Here is a 20,453-nt window from a genome sequence, read left to right on the forward strand (position 1 = left end):
ATATAAAGTTTCAGTGAAAACAAACATTTGAAATGTATTTAGAAGGTTTTAAAGATTACACAAACAAAATTTGAGATGAAGAAAAGTATTTTTAATCTTAACATGAAAATCACTTTGCACACAAACTATTCAAAACAAGTACTCGATATTTTAAAGGACATATTTTTTTTAGTTTGTTAAAGACACTTCACTAAGAAATATAATTTTTTGCATATGAAAGACTTATAATGTTTATTAAAAGACTGCCAAATTTTGTGAAGATATACACACTGTATTAGAAGTTAGTAGTATTAAATCTATAAAGACTTTGAATAAGTACAAAGATGTCATGTGGTCTGTCAAATTGACCAAGCCCATGTTGATAGAGTTAAGCAACCAAGAGCATGTATGGGACATAGAAGGCCATCAAGATCCAACTTGGAATAAAGGTGGGAGATTGAAGGAAACAAAAACCTTATCACAATTTCATGGTTCATGCAGTGTCCTTGGAAGATATTGCATATGAGCCAGACCCAAGGGGATAAATGCTTCCATAGAAGCCACATCCCCAATGTGACAGAACCTTGCTAGCAGTAAGATAGTTAACAGTAATGGCATGGATAACTGAAGGTTCCATCAAAAGTAGTTGAGGAGGATAAGTACGGTACAGATGGAGTTAGGTGTTGAAAAAGACACCCCCAAGATTTAAGAATGCTAGGTACTTAACGAGAAAGACTTCTCCAACAAGCTGCATGGGTTCTTAGCAGATGAGTATGTTGTGACAACTCCAGTATGAAATGAGCTAACAGAAGTCAGGCGACCAAATTGTGGTAAAAGTACAAACCCCATCATGCTGAAGTTGGGGAAAACTGACCAACTGACAAAATACTGACAGATCCAAAACATGAGGGATGAAAACTAGAAATGCGGGTAGAAGAAATGGAAACATCTACCTTGGGCATCCTCAGTCCTGGAGAATTGGCCTACCTGAGTGTAATAAATGATAACATAGTAAAACGGGAAAGAACCAATAACTGATCATGGCAGGACAGATCAATCACAGAACTCCAATCAGCATCGAGAATTCACAACTAATGGAGGAACTCTTAGAAGTAGGACAGGTAGAGGACACAAAGGTGCGGGACATAAACATGAATATAAAATTCAATGGTTCAAAATGAGACAAATGAGCAACAACAACAACAAAAATTGAATGGAGAATTACAGATACTCCATGTGATGCTAAAGTCACAGGAGCATCACCCCAAAAAATGGACCAGTGGAGAAAAGAGCTGGCATTAAGTCCCAAGTAGAAATGTACAGTAAATGAATTAGATACAAGACAGTGTCCCATCCTAGAAGATCCCCAAGGCAAAAAAACCATGTGTGTAGAGAAAGAGCCAAAGATGGCATAATCAGGTGGAGGAAAAGTGTCAAAATTTACATGGTCCCAAAGAAATTCAGCAGTTTTAGGAGAAAGACAAGCAATACTAGAAGAAGGTTGTGCCGACCCTGGTCCTAGTGGTCCTCACAAACCAAATTAATTGCAAGAAGCAGAAACTATAAATAATTCCAAAGACGAAATAGTCTTTATACTGTAAAACCAAGTACACATGTATTGACAATAAAAATGACAATAGAAAGTATTTGTTGAAGAAAACAATATAATTAACATAATTTATGACTTACCAGTAAAATGAATGACAGGTAAGCCTAAAATTACAAAGACACTTGTTAAGCCTAATTTAACATTGTAGTACAAAGGATACCACTAAGCTTGAATTGAAAACCCTAATCTTACAAGTATTTACAAATCTAACTTACATTAAGTTACTGAACCCAAATAATAATATTAAGATAAAAAAATATTCAAAATCTATAATAGCTTATCTGTCGAAAGTCGGTAAACCATAGTCAAAATGTATGGGCTCCCAAACTCAAGGCAATACGAAGGTCAACTCATACAATGATTAATCTCTTGATGTATGAAAGCTGACAATTCTTCCACCTGAAGCTGTAAGTGTACTGGAAGTAAATGAAATCACTTTCAAAGTGGAAATATAAACTTTGGTGAAAACAAAAAAAAAAAAAAAAATGGGAAGAACAATAAAGGTAGATGATCACTTAAAATTGTTAAAGTGAAGAAGGGGGGGGAACATAGACAAATAGTTCCACTTTGTCTGAAATTAAAAGAAATGCAGGGACAGAACACAAACAAAAAATGTCATGATGATAGCACTGCCAAATGAGAAGTGATAGTTCTGAAGAATCGAATAGAGGGAGTCACATGCGTCAGGAGGGTGTGTTGCACTCCTATTTGTCAAGGGTTGTCACATAATGATTTATATGCAAAACCCAGTTGAACCATGTTGATCATGGAGTATGTCGAAGCTCAAGGCTTGTGGCATTTGAAAAAAATTTTGCATGTATAGGGCAGCACTGAATGAGAATAGCTATATCTGTTGAGAAGAAGTAAGTTACCATACTGGAAAACAACAACAACTTAATGAGCAATTTCCTGACAAAACCAAAATCAGGTTCATTAAAAAACTTCCTAGATCAATTTAGTAAAAAATACTAAATACTAATAAGTCTATAAAACAAAATTTAACATCATCAGAAAGAATAGGCTTAAGATATTTTAAAAACAATGAAGATATTATTATCCAAAAAGCCAATAAAGGAAATCTACAATGATTTTACCAACAAAACAGTAGGATTCCTTAATGGTAAATTTATTGAATGATAAGTCTAAATTTACTATTCAAATACTGACCTTAACCCAACATACAACAAAAAATTGAGCAAACTACTCAAAATACTATTAAAATAAAACTATTACCTTTAAACTAAAATTTTTTGCATACAAATCAACCAAAAATAGCAAAAATCTATAATTTACTGAAAGTCCACAAAAACCCAATAACCTTATGCCCAATTATGTTTTTTTTATAACTTTTTTAAACTACAACCTTGGTAAATATTTCAACTGGATTTTGGAATTTTACGTTTCCAAAATAAGTACCCAATTAAAAACAAAACACTTCATACTTTCTACAATGCTTACATAGTTCAGACAGTAATGTAATCATGTCTAGCTTTGATGTTGTATACCTATTCCTTAAAACCACTTGTCATCTACTATCTAGCGAAACCACAGCCAAGGGAACGGGGTTGGAAAAATCAGCAGAAATAATTTCACAAGACCCCAAAAAGAGAATCAACATAATACAGGAACACCTGATGGAACTGTAACATTAGTCACATTTATTTCCTTTCAATACAGAGATTTGTACTTCCTTCAGTTACATTGATTTGTCATAAGAAATTCATTATCAGGCACTCTGGTCACTCTGTTCTGACATCTTATAGAACAACATGTCACAGTCACTTCCTTACATAAACCTGTAGTTTGGTGTAGATACACAGAAGACATCTTTTGCAGCTTTACACATAAACATAAAATTTGCAGTTGAAAATGAAAAGAATTACACCATAAACTTTTTAAATGTTAACATCAATTGAAACGGTCTTTTGAGATGAAGGGCCCAAAATGACTCGAGGAGGCCTGAGAACACTGGGTACTCAAATAATTTCTGTCTCTTCGAGTATCTAAAGGTAGTCGATAAAGCTGCCTTATATAAGGTGTTTGTATAAGATGCTAAACCCTTGTCAAAGAGCCAGATAAAAAAACAAGTAATGGTTGGCATGTTTGGACAAGTGGGTTAAATCTCCTCATGGGACACCATTGTTAATATGTGTCCCATTTCCTTTGATAAATGTCCATTGTGGGACTATGCAGAGATTGAAACAGAGACAGGGCTACCTTAAAAGTTAAATTCCTCTGCCATGCAAAGGACTGCATAATTTCCATGCATGAAGCTTTAGATTTAGGATAGCTGGGTGTACGATGTCTGATCATGGCTGCTTCAACAGACGGCCAAAGAGGAAGTGGAAGAGTGGGCACTCTTGAAGGTACTAAAGAAGTGGAAACCATGGTTGAGCCAAACAGTCTGGTACTACCAACAGAACACAACAAGAGGTTGACCAAACCAGAACCAGAATTATGGGTAACAGATGAATTGGTGAGAAAGCAAAAGTGCAATCCTGTTCTGTCCAGTCCTGACTAAATGCATCTTTCGCCAATGCCCAAGAGTGAGGTACCAGAGACCAATATGCCTGTAGTTCAGTGTTCCAATGAGTGGCAAATGCATCAATCATCAATGTCCCAAACTAAGAGCAAATCCAACAGAAAACCTTGCGAGGGAAGCATCCATTTGGTTGGGAGAATCCAGTTGAGTCGAGACAATTGATCTATTATCAAGTTCATCACCCCCATAACATGGCAAGCTAGTAGGCTGATATGATGGGAGTGAGTCCAATAAAGAAGATCCAATGTTCAAAACAAAGAACTTGGGACCGGGTGCCCCCTTGACAGGAAATGTAAGACACCACTGTGGAATTGTTGGAGTGAAACATGACGATTTTTCCCCCTCAATAATTCCAGACCTTGAGACACTGCCGTTTGAACAGCAAGAAGTTCTAAGACATTGATGGGGAGGGAAGCCTCATCATCTGTCCGTAGACCATGGAATCCCTAACCGTTGATATATGCACCTCATCCTTGAAGTGAGGCATCTGTGAACAGATGGATCTCAGGATGAGGTGGTGGCAGAAGAACACTTATCATTGTATTGTTTTGATCTAACCACCACTCGAGATCTATGATGTTGTTCCCGAGTAAGAAAACTGGGTAATCCAGTGGATCACTGTTTATGATACATTGGTTATGCAGTGACCACTGAAGAGATTTCACGTGTGTTCATCCCGAAGGAATGAGGGATTCAAGTGATGCCCACATCCTCAAAAGAGAAAGAACCATCCGTGCAGTGGGAGGAGACATAAGAGTCTGACTGCCTGATCCATAGCATGGAGCAAGACGGGAGTTGGCCGAGCACGACTGAGATACATGTTAAAAAAGATAAACGATAAACTGTGTTTAAATAAGAACAGATTTCTCGGCTCTGATAATACAGCCTGCCTTGGTGGTTTCTGAAGGAGAATCTGGATATGATGTTTCATCAACTGCCGAGATGGAGCTAGCAGTAACCAGTCGTCCATGTAATGATGTATGCACAGGCCTAGAGAATGGAGGTGATGAGGAAAAGCTCATACGATTCTTCAGAACACATATGGTGCCTATGCTAGTCTGAATGGCAGTGCCTTGAACTGTAGTACTTGACCCTTGTGTACAAAAGGTAGATAATGTCAGGATGACTCTACTATGGGAACATGTAGATAGGCCTTGGTAACATCGAACTTGGTCATCCATAGTCCTGGTGAAAAATGCCAACATAGAGTGAGCAATGACTCCATCGTGAACCTGGGAGGATCTAGAATTGGTTCAGACTAGAAAGATTGATGACTGGATGCCAATCTCCCATCTTCTTGGGTACAACAAACAGACAGGAATAAAACCCCGGAAGAACTGGGTCAACTCTTTCTACTGCTCCCTTGACCAACAAATCTCTGATAGCCCTGGAACGACGTTCCAAAATCCAAGGATCTGCAGGAGGCGGAAACACTACAGGTTGTGGCAATAACAGTAATGGAGATGTGAACCAAATAACAAACTCCGATGCAAGAACCTGTAGTACCCATGGATCTGTGGTAAAGGTGTTCCATACATCCAGAAATTCTTGCAGATGATACCCCACAAACCTCACAGGCAGAGTGTAGTCACTGCTGCCATTGGCAGCATTCCAACTGATTTGAAGAACCTTTATATATGAGCGGAATCTATTCTGGATACCAATTGATCAAGGGGCTGATGTCAGGGATCAGGACACTCAAATAGGGATAGAACTATGTTCCCTTGTAGGAGCCGAGGAAAGTCGAGAGGCCAATGACGACAAAGATGAATGCAGATGGGCAACATCAATCTGTGATTCCAAAAATCGAGGATCTAAGAAAGGGGGCCTCATGTAACTCATGGAGGGTAGCAGTTAGTAGATGAATGCCCTTCAACGAAGCATCTCTACCCAACATCTCAGCCAAGACTAGAGAAAGTGTAGAAACTGACAATTGCACCAAGGTAGATGCCAACAATGGTCTCAACTCATGATCAAATTGATGTGGCATTTGCTGAGAGACTTCCAACAAAACTTGGAGGGATGATAGATATCTCAGAACCATAGTTAGGGTCAGATGAATCCTATGAAATTCTTATCTAGTCAGGTTGACCACAGCCTCCATTCTGGAACCCCACATTTCCAGAAGCGGGTCTATTTCTTGAGAGTTTAAATATGCATCCCCCTGGTGGTGGTAAGCCAAAGCATGTTGTTCCAACAAACCTGGCGGACATGGCATAGTTATCCCTTCACTTATCTGAGCAGTAAACCTCCCTGCATAAACCGCAATATCAGGGGATGGTGGAAGAACTAAGTATTCACCCTCAGAACTTTCTGCCATCAAAGAAGACACAGACTATAAAGCAACTGGGAAAAGACCCAAAACATCACACACCAAATTGGCCAACTGAAGAAAGGAAACTGGAAGGAGCTGATCCAAAATGGCATCACGAGAAGCCAACCTAGTAAACAAAGACGCCGGAAGGAGCAAATCTAAATTCTCTCCAAAATGTCCAGGATTGTCCTCAAATGTAGCCTCAGAGCCACCCCGAAGGAACATCACAGTGCCTGAATATGCATCTCCATCTCATTATGAATCAGATCCCAGACAGCTTCAACTGAGAGTTTTATTAAACAATAAAAATTTAATATTGAATTTTCTGTATTGTAATTTTGATTGTATTGCTTAAGACGTTTTTAACTCTGCTATTTTTATAATTTAGTTCTTGCTACACATAATGGGAATGATAAACGTCACACTAAACTTTGCATTTTTGTGGTGCACTGTTCACATAAATGACAGATAATAATGACTGATTTTATATTACAGACTTGTCTTGGCACTTACTCTGAAAATCTTGTTTTTTAATTTGTACAATGTTATCTGATAATTTTTTTTCATGAAATCAATCTTTGTGACTTAAAGATAGTTATTGAGATGGAATGTTTAGAATCAAGAGGCTGTAAGGAAAATTGTCTAATTGTTAACAAGAGTCAACAAAACACGTAAACTACAGAATTCTAGCATAATCCTAATGCATGTTTTCAAATATAATGTGTAATACTAAAGCATTATACTTTTTGTTCACATACATTTTTGAAACCTAAAAATATTGGAGATGCTGTTTCTGGGTGTGAGATTACTTTTTTTATGATATGCACTGAGCTTTTAAAACTATCAGGTGGAAGATGGACTCATTTACTAAAAGAACTCTACAATCAATTCAGGTTGATGCATAAAAAAAAAATTGCTCATGTGAAGAAGTGCCCATTTTGAATCTCAATCCTGGTGATGTAATACTGGATGTGTTACATTTAATGCTGAAAGTAACAGGTGATTTTTTGTATTAGTATAACACATAATATTGAACTCAAGGGACTATACAACTTCCTCAGCACTATTTTGAGGATTTCTAAACCTTCCTTCTATAAATTCCGTATTTCATACAAGTATTCATTAAATGTATTATTAATCCATGTATGCTCAACTATGGTTATTGGTAATATATTCCAAATCTTGAAAAAGCAACCTTTAGGTTTTTGAAGGTATGTCTTCTAATACTGCTGTTGAAGGTAAATATCTTAACAACTTCATCATGATTGCTTGCCATTATGTTTAGATCTCCGATTCTTTATTTAATTTACTAAACTTAGTAGTTAATGTATGTGTATTTTTTTACAATACATATGCAAGTTGGAATTGATTTCATATACTGTTTCTTTTGACATTTGGTAAGGGCAGTAAAATTTATTTTTACTGTAGACCTGCTGCTTGAAAATGTCATCACTGAAATATAGGACAGAGATGACAAAGAAGGTGTGAAACTAGGCAATGCACATAGAGCAATTACTGGAAGCATTTAAGGATATAGGTCTCACATTTCAAATGTGGAAAAAGTCAGGAATCCTGCAGTTTGAGTGGACAAGTTTAACTGGTGCAGAAAAGATCATCATGCTCAAAGATCTTCCAGCTAAAATAGGGCATAATGATACTCAAGATGGCATAAATAGTCTTTGAAAGACTTGTGTAAGTTCATTGGTATTTTATTAATATTGTTTAGTTATTTAATATTAGTTAAAAAATTTGAATTTACTGTTTTGATTTAAAGCTACAATGATACTAAGAATTGTTCTCATTATGAAACATGTTTTAACCTCTGTTATAGCAAATTTATGCTCTCCTTTTTGGTGAAAGGGTTATCATAAAAGACCAGAAATAATAATAATTCCATTTTATGCCTATTTCATAAAAATTAACATACTTAAATAATTAAAGATAAGGTTCTTAATTATTTATTCTGGGTTTGTTCCAGGAATTGTTATCACTGTACGAAACATTAACAAAAGTAACACTAAAGGATGAGTATGCTGCCAAAATAAAAGATAAAGAAATTTCTCTCCTTACCAGCCACAAGAAAGGGATATGAAAAGGACAGAGTTATTACACCATACATCCATAGCTTGATTTGTCACATACCAGAAATGATAACATGGTTCACTGGCTCAGTTTCCAGGTGAAGGTAAATGTTGGTTTAGTTGTACAAGTTTTATTTATTACTCTTATTTAAGTAAGAAGTAAATTATTAATGAATCTAAATTGAAATAGAAATAAAAAAAACTATTTTGAATGTAATAAATATTTAATGTTCTTGCAAAGAAAGTAACTAAAGGATATTTTTTGATTTTTATCTTTACAGCAGTTGAAAAATTAAATGCTGTGTTGAAAGTGGCACATCACCAACACAGCAATAAATGGGATACTGCAGCAGGTACTCTAAGAATGAGGAAAATGTTGGAAAAGATTGAATGTTATTCCAGGAGGAAACGAAAATATTTAAAGTTGAATAAAGAATATTAGGATGAAAAAATTACTGAAGAAAGAAAGAAAAGAACAACAGTTATTTAAGGATGATAACTGAAGCAAAATTCTTTATTATTATTGAAAACTTGTAAATAATACTCTTAATAATTAAGAAAGTACACTATAAAATTTAGGCTGCCCAAGAAGAGTAAAATGTTACTTTTCAGAACCATGATGATATCTGCGTCATTTATTTACATGTACACACAACAACGAAAAAAAAAGGAAAATAATGAATAATGCATTTTTAAAAATTCAAGTCTTTAAAACTGTAAACATTTTTAAATTTTTTGACTGCATTTGCATTGGAACACATTGAACATTCAATTTTATCACCCCTGCAAGCAAAGTGAGTAGGGGTGGTAACAAAATTGTTTTCTGATCCAGGGTAAAACTAGCTATCTGTCTGTCCCATAACTTCTCCTAGGCTACTAGCGATCTTGACTAAATTTTGCATGTGACTTTGAGGGTCAAAGCCAAGTTCACAAAGGTATAACATGTCATAAAAGTGTTTCATAAAAGTACAGGGTAACCCACAATAATTTAAACAGCCAACTGTTGATTCAAACAATCGAGACAGTGCAGGGTAGACCAAAATAAGTTAAACAGCAAAGTATAGATTAAAACATTTAGAAAACTAAGAGTAGACTAAAACAAGTTAAATATATATATATATATATATATTCAGACAGTAAAGGGTGGCCCAAAATAAGTTAAACAGCAAAGTATAGATTAAAACATTTAGAACAATAAGAGTAGACTAAAACAAGTTAAATATATATATATATATATTCAGACAGTAAAGGGTGGACCAAAATAAGTTAAACAGCAAAGTATAGACTAAAACATTTAGAACAATAAGAGTAGACTAAAACAAGTTAAATATATATATTCAGACAGTAAAGGGTAGACTAAAATAAGTTAAACAGCAAAGTATAGATTAAAACATTTAAGACAATAAGAGAAGACTAAAACAAGTTAAATATCCAACTATATATATTCAGACAGTAAAGGGTGGCCCAAAATAAGTTGAATAACCTACTACAGAATAAAACATTTAGGATAGTACAGAGTAGACCAAAATAATTTAAACAGCTAAGTATAGGATAAATTATTTACTACAATACTGGGAAAGCCAAGTTAAACACCAACATAATGCCCACATAGTTTAAAATCTGTAAGACAATACAGTAGTAGACCCTGTATTGGTGAATAAATGCATGGAATTTTCTAAACTGGTAAAACTGGCATTCACTGAAAACATATTAAGATAAACAGTATTAAAAAACAAAGCCCATCTATCATTATTAAATTGAATAAACTGTGAAAAACAATTTATGAAAACCTAATGATGACAAAGTTATCATTCCAGTTATGCACCCACAATGAAAAGCATGCAGGGGTGGGTATGCAAATAAAACAAATACAAAATTATAAAAAACTCTACATTTAGTTAATTTTTAGTGTGTATTTACTTTATGAAAAAGTAGATAAAAGTGATCAAGTGGCAAAATGTTGGACTGAAATCATTATATGTAACTATGTGGATTCAAGGTCGTAGTCCAAACAATTGTTTAGTGTAAAACATTATTTACGTTGTAATTGTTGTTCATTTAGCACAAAGTTACCTAGTCCATCACATACATTTCAGATTATATTCTGATTGGAATAATTTATACCATTTATGCCAGACAGTTGCTTCAGTTATGAACTTATAAAAACAAGTCATAAAATTTCTTAAAATCGGTAGAATAATTGAGAAATGAGAACTCTTTTGGATATTTTACAAATCATAAATTATCATACATTTAATATCATGGGAAGCGCAGCACTAGACTTACTATGTAGGGTTCATATCAAGCTGGGTGGGCAATACTTGACCTTTCTGTATGTTGGTTTTATGAAATGTCCTCAGGGTAATTCACAATAGGTGGTCAGCAACTTGCAACATGTCAGTAATTGTGTTCTTGACCTTGACCATCCATCTACATACTTTACTTATCCTAGATTGTATGCAATGTAGAGTTGTATGGTATTATTTTTGTAGAAGTTATTTCTCTTTACCAGTTTTCTTTAGAATAATAAAGAAAAAATGATTTGACCATTTATCTTTAGTACAAAGAAAACAGCAAAACAGCTACAGAAATGCATGATTTGTATATTACTTAACTATGATTTTAAATATCTATCAGAAACTGCTAAGTGGTAATTTTTTTACATTTAGATAATTGGTTAACAACATAATATTTGATTTTTCACACACACTACTAATATCTGATATTAATGCACTTACGTATTTAAATATTAATTATAATTCAAATTGCAATGTTTGAGATCGAACAAAGTCTTAATGATGTGTTATTTTAGAATAACATACATACTTAAATTTAAAACTTACCATGTAAAAACTTAAATCAATGAATAATATTTACCAGAGATGATGCAAATGGTTATTTCACTGTATGGTAAAAAACCAGTTTGGAATACCAACAGAATCCTAAAATTATAGTCAAACCCCTTATACATGTGTTATTCAAGTATCACTAAGGCTTTGTGTATATGATATATCACAAGATTTTCCTCAGAAAACTCTGGAAAGAGTGAATCATTTGGAGATCCCTAGTTACATTTAATTAACCTTAATTGTACAGAACATACAATCCTTTCATTATTAACTTATGCTATGCTATGTTTTGTTAATGCAGCTGCATACCCTTAGTTTTAGTTTCTTCCTCTCCGATACATACATGATATACTGTATGAAAAAAACATTTTATTTTATATTCATAACAAACTCATAGGAGTAAGCCAATACAGCACATTGAAATACATTAGTAATCAATAAGCATCCAAACCACATGATAATGTACAAATTATTCATACAAACGAGATGAAGATAAACGGTAAGGTGCCTGATTGGAGTGAAGACACCAGGAATTGATTACAAGAAAACGACAAGGAATAAAAGGCCAATCGAATCACAAGCTGAACCCAATGGGTAAGGGGGAAGGGAAAATCACGAACAGATGAGTGGTGCAATTGAATGAAACTGTGGGAAATGGAATCATTGGAAAGAAGCCTCAAAATCAATGAAGCAACCTAAAGCATGTATGGGACAGAGAAGGTCATCCAAATCTGACTGAGAATAAAGGTAGAAGATGACAAGAAACAAAAATGACAAAAAGAATATTCCACATGAGCTCCCAAAATGTAGTTTATTAAAATCTATCCAGAAGAAAAAAAAATATATTGAGCCAAAACAGCTGAAAAAAAGCAGATCTGTTCTGGCCAGGAAGGATCAATCAGAAAGATCTGACCCAGAATGGCATGGATGATCAAAATCCCCTTGGGAAGAAGACCGATGGAATGAGAAAAACCAAAGTTATAAGCTGGATCTAATTCTGTCTGAATGTATTGACAGCTAGGGTAAATGGATGAAGAACCGGAGACCAAAAACAAAAGATGTAACTTGGAATCAAACAATTCTCGTGGAGGAGTACCCCACAGGAGGCAGAGTCAAGTGTGCGGGTTCAAAATAAATTATTAAAATCATAAACAGCCACAGAAATGATGTATTATTTGCAAACAAAACACAAAGGATTGCAAAATAATTGTAATATAGAGGTAACAAAAACTTCAAAATTTTTGCAAAGGATGGGTGTCATTTTAAGACAAAGAACTTGTGATAATGTGGTATGTACATACACTGTTGAGCAGTAATGTCATTATTATCAGCAATGTTACTTTTTTAGTAATGTCCAAGGTAATGACATTACTTTTCAAATTTAGTAACATTATTAAATTTTAATTCAATACAGTGCATTATTTGTTACTTTTTAAATTCAGTAATATTATACCCTACTAATATACTTAAAAATATAAAATAACTTATTATTATTAGTTAAAACTATCTGGTTAAAACAATAACAATACTTACTGAACTAATAAAAATAATCATAAATATAATAAATAATATATTTTTTAAATAGCAGTAATATTGGAATAACAGCAGAGGACTGAAGTATTGCACATGTAATCCTGCTAAAACATGTTTTATCCAGTTTGAGCTTAATTCCACATAATCCATGACCATATCTTGACAAATAGTTTACTGTAAGAAGCAGTGATGACAACGTATCATATAAATGCTTGCTTTGCTTGCCTTTAAAGAAAATGTTCAATGTGAGCAGTGAATCTGCAAGCAACTTAAAAAAACATGTATCCATAAAATATTTCTCTGTTGTTAAGGAATTTTAGTCTACAGTGAAACAAGGTGTGGCATGAAATAAACGAACAGTGAAAAGAAATGAAGGTAATGACCACATGCCTAAAAAGCTTGCAGTTGATCATCAAGAAAAAAAAACAACTCTTGAGTATCTCAACAAAAGCTGAATGGGCTAATATTGCACTTCATGGTTTCAGAGTTTTTGTCATTTAGAGCTTCCCACATTTACAGTCTGCATCCTTTAGAAATTTAATCACATCACTACAGCCAACAAAAACAGTCATTTCTCAAAGAACATTATTGTGGTAAATAAATGACACCTATGAGAAAAAATTAGCCTCCTCAAATTCCAACTAGTGGTAGTCAAGACTTTCACTACAACTGCTGAAGTTGCAGAAACAGGTAATTAAATAATAAATAATCTTTAATTTATAATATTCTCACAATTTTTAAACTATACAATGTTAGAGGTTTGTTTTTCACACCTGACATGGGAACATTGATATTTTATTAGATTGTCATCATATGTATTATATTTAATTTTTATCCATTGAAGTTAACCTGTTTTGTGATTCAAAGCACAATTGGAAACTGACGGATTGTTATTTTATTTCAAAGCCTATTTAGGAGTCACTATGCACTGGAGGTTGCAATATATAATGAGAGAGAGAGAGACAGAGAGAATAATTTGTATTATACAAACATGAGTGTGGGAATAAATTAATAAATGAAGGAAGGAATGAAATAATGGGAGGAAAGAAGATATACATTACCTATATAACAGATACAAGTTACATTCATATAATTGTCCCTTTCATGCCTGGGAGTCTTTCTTTAATCTTAATAAAATTGTTTCATGATAGTCAAAATAAAATATTAAACAGACCCTTCATCACTGTAGAAAGGTTAATTACACATATACATATACTAGGGATGCACGGGTAGTAAAATTTGGCCAGTCACTACGCTTCGGGCAGGTTCTCCCATTATCCCCCCCCCCTACACAAAGATTAGAAACAAAAAACAAAATTGATGTTTATTACATTTAACCGGGGTTGGATTATCAGCCATGTTATTAAATGTCAAAATTATTTTTTTGCACTTATGTTGTAAGTTTAAATAACAGAGTAATAACTTCTTTTACAGACTGTTCTCCAACGATGTATCCACCATCTCTCCTGGCATGTTCTCATCCTAGTTTCAAGCTCTCTTGGCTTCCAGAAAATTGGAAAGAACAAGTTGGATGAAAAATTATCACAAAGATAGAAGAACATAGCACAATATGGTACAGAATTGTCTAATCAAAGTAACACGACAGAAACATAATATGATTATTTCACATGCCTGCAAACAAAGAGGCCAAAAAGTACTGGACATAAAAGTGTTCAAGTAGTTGGTGCTCTTCTGGATAAATCTTTTGTAAAATTTTTTCACAATGACACCAATTCCAGATGCAGTCTTAAAGTCAGTTTTCATTTCATTAAATACACCTATTATACCAAGTGCCGCAGTCGAGAGGGTTTTTTTCAGTTGGAAAAGATGAGCTGAGGGTGAAAAAAGGAGGAATGTCTGACACAAGCTTCGAAAGAGCTGTTTTCTTGAAATGTAACAATGATATTGACCTTCCTAATTAATCATTTTAACACTACAGTTATTACATGAAGTAAACTCTGTTATTTCACACTAATTGATAAGCTACTTAGTAGTTATTTTTTGGCATTTGTATTCCGTTTTCTTATATTGTGTCAGTCATACATGGCTCTTACTTGGAAAATTATAAAGAAAAAATAAAGTAGCTCTTTTAATTGCTATTGTAAATTCTCTCAATATATAATGCATTTTTTTTTGTCTTGAGTTCAGTTCTGTGTACATATATACAATATACGATGTACACAGTGTACGTTTTGTACGTAAAAGACAGGTATCTATTTCAAAAATAATGAGCAATGAGTCATTACTTGTTACAGTTTTAAATGAGTAACATTTTGGGTAAAACACTACTATTTTTACCTTTTTCTAGTAATGTGCCCAACACTGTGTACATGTATTATTATAAAAACTCAACCTCTATAATATAACTGAGAGAAAAAAAAATCAATCTTTTCCAAACTTTAATCTTTCAAATGTGAAGTACGATTTACACTGAGAAGTAGTAATTTATTAAACATTTTTTTTACTTAAGTAAGTAGCCTACCTATAAAAGGAGTACTACTTACATTTACTTTTAATCTTTGGTATGTTTTGTTTTACTATTATTACATACAATAAAGTAATGATCAGTTTTAATCTGTATTTATTTTGATAGGGCCAATTCCACATTTATTTTTAATGAGATAATGACAGGTCACTCTGCTAAGAACTTATTACTATTACTAATCATTTATCTAACAAAATCATCAATGATTGTGCTTTAACAATACATACCAATCTTAATCTAACACTCTTATTATGTAATTTGTATAAAGTGTAAACAATTTTAATTCACTTAAATGGTAGTGCTCAAGTGAAAACCTTCGATTTTCTGTCATTTTTAAAAATTTCTACCTTTTTATTTAATTCTGAAAAAAAAATTATGAATGAAATCATTTCATAAAATGTCTCTCTCACCTTTTAATTTTTGTGAAGAAACTAATGAACTTGAACTGTTTTTGACTTTCTGCACACACACATTAGTATTAAACCACTTGCAAATCTTGGAAAAGAATAATATTTCAAAATGCATTGTTTATGGAAATGTGTAAATGTACAGAATAGTGAATGTACATCATACAAATTTCATGATCAAGTCACTTGATTAGTAACACCAGTTAGTAATGTGACACAAGGACAACAATAACATACAGTGATCAAGGTTCTCCACAGGATTTCAGAACTGGGATGAAATACTCTTTGGTGTCAAATTCTGAAGGTGAAACTTTGAAACCTGAGGGTGAACACTTAAATTATTAGTGTCAAATTTAATGATGTTGCCAACACCCACTGTAACAGTTACACATTGCTTTCATATAACATTAGTACCCTATTAGTTTTAGATATATTCAATGTGTATAAATATATGTGTATTGATGTTTGTGGCTTTGTGCTGGGGATGAAAAACAAATAAATTGTTGTTTTTGACACTGTGGTCTACTCTGATGAATACCCACTTTGAAACTAGTAAAGGTAATCAATATTCACTATTTCAAAACAAGTGTATATGATCATTATGTAGTAATTACAAGTCTGTTTAATCATCCTTTAATGACTTTAGCCTAACAATTGTCCACAAATTCGATGACGAGGAACCCACTTTGAGACTAATAATGGCTGGAGACGGCTTGAATGGGTAATGAAGAAAAACTTTAATATAAGTTTAACATAATAGCAAATGTACAACGTTTTCACAAGATTTTGTCATCATCAGGAACTCCAGCCATTATTAATTGTCCACAAAGAAGCAACAAGTAACAGCTCACGATCAATTACTGACTACCACATAAACAAGCTGCTTCATAATCTGATTAAAGTCATGTTTCTTTTTATTGCAATCTATGTAAGCATGAAGTACCCAGACTAATCAGAGACAACAATTAAATAAGTCGCATGCTTGACAGTTCACCCATGAACATGCAATTCAATCTGATAGCACACTCTCATTTCATTGACAGTTGTATGACTGAGGTCTCTGCCCATACAGGAAACCACATGACATCCATGAGTTCAAACCAATTTGTAATGTATACTACGTACATATATCTAATATCTGACTCAAAATATAAATGTTTGATATCAGCAATTATCTTAATCTAAGTAACAGCATTGGAACACTAAAATTAATGCCTTTTTTTTCCCATTTTTACACACATGAACCAAAATTTCTATTTGTGATTGTTCCCATATGATAAGATTTTTGCCTATAAACTCAGAAGTTTGTACATGAAATACTTGGGGTTCCAGGTTATTGATAACCCTGAGTAACACATATCCGTAAAAATAAAATACACTTAAACTTCCTAAGTGCAAAACAAAAAAATTTTAATTAAAAATAAATATTTCATTAACAGTCATAAAATAGTTTTGACTGGCACTAACTTTCAAGTTGAAGGAGAATTCCATACTTGTGTTAATGGGGAAAGAAAATTTGCCACTCTTCTTCCTTTGCAACGTTACATTTCCAGAAAATTACTCGCAAACTCATATTTGAAGACTTAACCTTATGAAATACAGTTTTAGGTTTTCTCACTGAGGATTTCTTCTGAAAATATAATTTTGTACATTAACATTTGTTCCATTCAACAGATATTAATCATCAAAGTTTATTCTCAAAAACCAAGCTTTTCAGTAACAATACTCCATTTGTTTGCTGTGATATATGTTGGGCAACATTATTACATTCTACAACAAAGCTAAAAAAACAAGCTTTGCTAACACTATGCATGCAGGTATCAGCATTGAAAAAAGTATATACAGATTAAATCAGTCAGTCACATTGACACTGATTGTAGAGGCCAAAGCATGAAAACAACTAGTATATATGATGTTTTTTGTTTGTTTTTTCTGTTGAAATAAATCTTATCACTGGGAAAAAGAAATTATGAATCTTATTTCCCTAGAAACATAAGTAAGGAAGGCTCAGTTGAAATTCTAAAATTTCTACTCATCCAGGTGCCAATATCGAAATTTAAATGAAAATGCTAGACATTATGCTGCAGTATTCATGATTTTTACACTAGTATTGAGCACAAAAATAAATATTCAGTTTTGAAATATAATTGTCAGGAAAATTTAAAAAAGTATTTTTATGACATCTCAAATTCACCATAATATTAACAGCTCCTAAGATGTATACTTTTTTTTGCATTGCTAGTTACAATTTATTTATGCGTGAAATTATAATTTCTATAAATTCTAGTTTAGTTAATCTTTACAATTAGTACTATATCATCAATAACAATATATCCCTATATGTTAACTCAGCAGTAGGTTACTACTAGTACTTGTAATAATCCTGCACACTTGTGTAATAATAATACAAACAAAGTTAACAAAGGTGTGCAACACCGTTAACAGTACTGTTATATTCAATAATATTGTAAGTTATAACGAAGTTACACTCAGAGTCACAGCTAACTGTGTCATTGTATTACGAATTGCACGAGTTCATTGTAAAACTTACTAATACTTACCTACTTCTTACAGTTACACAAACTCACTTGTTCAGATTCTCATCCATAAAGAAATTTTTAATTTTATTTCGTTATAATTTACGTTTCCACAAGTTCAAGAATTTCTAACGTCAAGTTGGCCACGCAAGTTGCACTTTTATATCAAGTTGAACTTTAGTTTGATGTTGGAACAACGTTTCAAATTTCAATTATAAATGTAAAACTAAAATTAAAAATAAAATGTAATGCTAGTTGAAGCCGAGTTGAATAAACGTGTCACGACGAGCAATGGGCTACAAAATGTTGAAAACAATATCTGCAACCTTGCAATACTTAAAACTTGTAGCTGTACTACTCTAGGTAACATAATTCAAAACATCTAATATTCTATTTGGCTTTCTCCGTACAAAATACTCGACTAAACAATCACCATTTTTCTTTGAGTGCTCAGTGAATCAGTGATAGTTCGGCATCAGAAAGGATTCTTGGACACAGCAATTGTGTAGAGATGGCTAAAAATAAAATGAACAATAGAAAATATATATTATATACTTCAAGAAATTTTCGAAATCTTATGTATTCGGTTGAATAGCTCAATTTCACAAGAATAAGTGAAACATATTACAGAATTAAGTACCAAAAATTCTGCTCGATCAACTTAAAAAGATAAATTAAATTGCAAATATGTTATATGTGATATGCGGGCACATCATCTGTTGTAACTTATAAGATATATTTTTAATGTTGTAATTTCTTAGCGAGTGGGCGTAGAACCTCTAGAAAGTTCATAGGATGTAACGTCAAGTTTTTGCTGGAGAACACGGCCTCAACTGGCACAGAATATTGTTACGACAGCGGAAGTCACGTGACTCTGGTAACAGTAATGAATATCTAGAAGGTTCCTGAAGGCTCGAGACGCCCTCTATTTTGTATATATAAGACCAGCGAGAAGTGACGGCATAGATAGATATAGATAATTCCACACAAACAGAGACAGACAATTGAGTCAAGCGCGGTAGTAAAGTGCGTGAATCATTGTGAATTCTAGCGTGTGTCTAGGTTAAAGTGACTGTGGAAATTAAATGTATTGCAAAGTAGAATTGCGAAAGAATAAACTAGTTTTATTTAAGAAAGGACTTGTGTCGCTGAAGTTTCATCAGAAATAAATTATATGGAAAATTAACAAACGACCACAGACGTAACAATATGTATTCCATGACAAGATTCACCTAGCAACAACTGCAACTGGTGAACTGTTACATTTTTTTTCCAGAAGAGCAAGTTGTCTCTTTGTCCTTCTGGAGAAGGAGTACAAGTCAAGTAAGACTGTAGTTCAAATGTGAGTTGTATGTCTCTTTTATCATCTTAGTCTGACTGTTAATAATGATCTTTTTCTTCTCAGAACATCAGATTGGAAGCTACCAGAGCTGCTACATGAAGCTGTCGTAGATGTGATTGTCCAGCTCCCAGTTGCAGGCTGATGCTCTTCAGATGGAGGAGTTATTATTTACTTCTGTGTTTCCTTAACAAGCCTAGTTATCACATCTGTTTTCTCTTTTAGGGAACTGGGAACACAGACCTTTGTAATAACATCACAAAAGTGAAGTTAGTTTCACTTGATCGTTCAAAGAAAAGCAGTTGTCAAGCCTATGAAGAATATTTTGTTTCAGAGATTCAATGCCCTCATCATCATTTGGATTCACATCACACGTGTTTTGATGCCTGATCTTATAAGTTTAATGTATGAAAATATGGCAGCTTCATTGCTCATGAAGTCACCAAACTTTTGAAAATGTTTTAGAAATTTGCACATTTCTGTCATGCATTCCAGTTCAAAGGCAGAGATGCATCTATTAGCAGGTTCAATTCGTTTCAGAACACTGTTCACTTCCTCTCTTGAAGTGTAGTATAATTTGAAGCATTGCATAAACAGAATTTCAGCAAGTAGGTATTTGTTGCTGTAAACAATATCGTTTTGTAATTTGTGGTATGTCTGCTTGGTGGTCTTCAGTAGGATTTTGTACAACAGGCTCTTCCACCTCCAAAGAAAAATCATCATCAAGATTCAGAGCTTCATTTACACTTTCAGCTTTATCAAGGTATTTAGCCATCAG

General features: G+C 33.5%; 1 long non-coding RNA gene across 1 annotated transcript in view; it reads right to left on the reverse strand.

Annotated features, from left to right (window-relative positions):
- Positions 1-18,818, reverse strand: part of LOC111087536 — a 26,902-nt gene extending 8,084 nt beyond the window's left edge. Inside the window, exons 1-2 of the long non-coding RNA XR_002612213.1 lie at positions 18,361-18,818; positions 17,267-17,429 (exon numbers count right to left, since the gene is read on the reverse strand). This is a non-coding gene — a long non-coding RNA (uncharacterized LOC111087536). The remainder of the gene's footprint in view (positions 1-17,266; positions 17,430-18,360) is intronic.
- Positions 18,819-20,453: the final 1,635 nt, after the last annotated feature.

Source organism: Limulus polyphemus, unplaced genomic scaffold (assembly GCF_000517525.1).
Source record: "Limulus polyphemus unplaced genomic scaffold, Limulus_polyphemus-2.1.2 Scaffold2268, whole genome shotgun sequence".
Taxonomy (NCBI): Eukaryota; Metazoa; Arthropoda; class Merostomata; order Xiphosura; family Limulidae; genus Limulus; species Limulus polyphemus.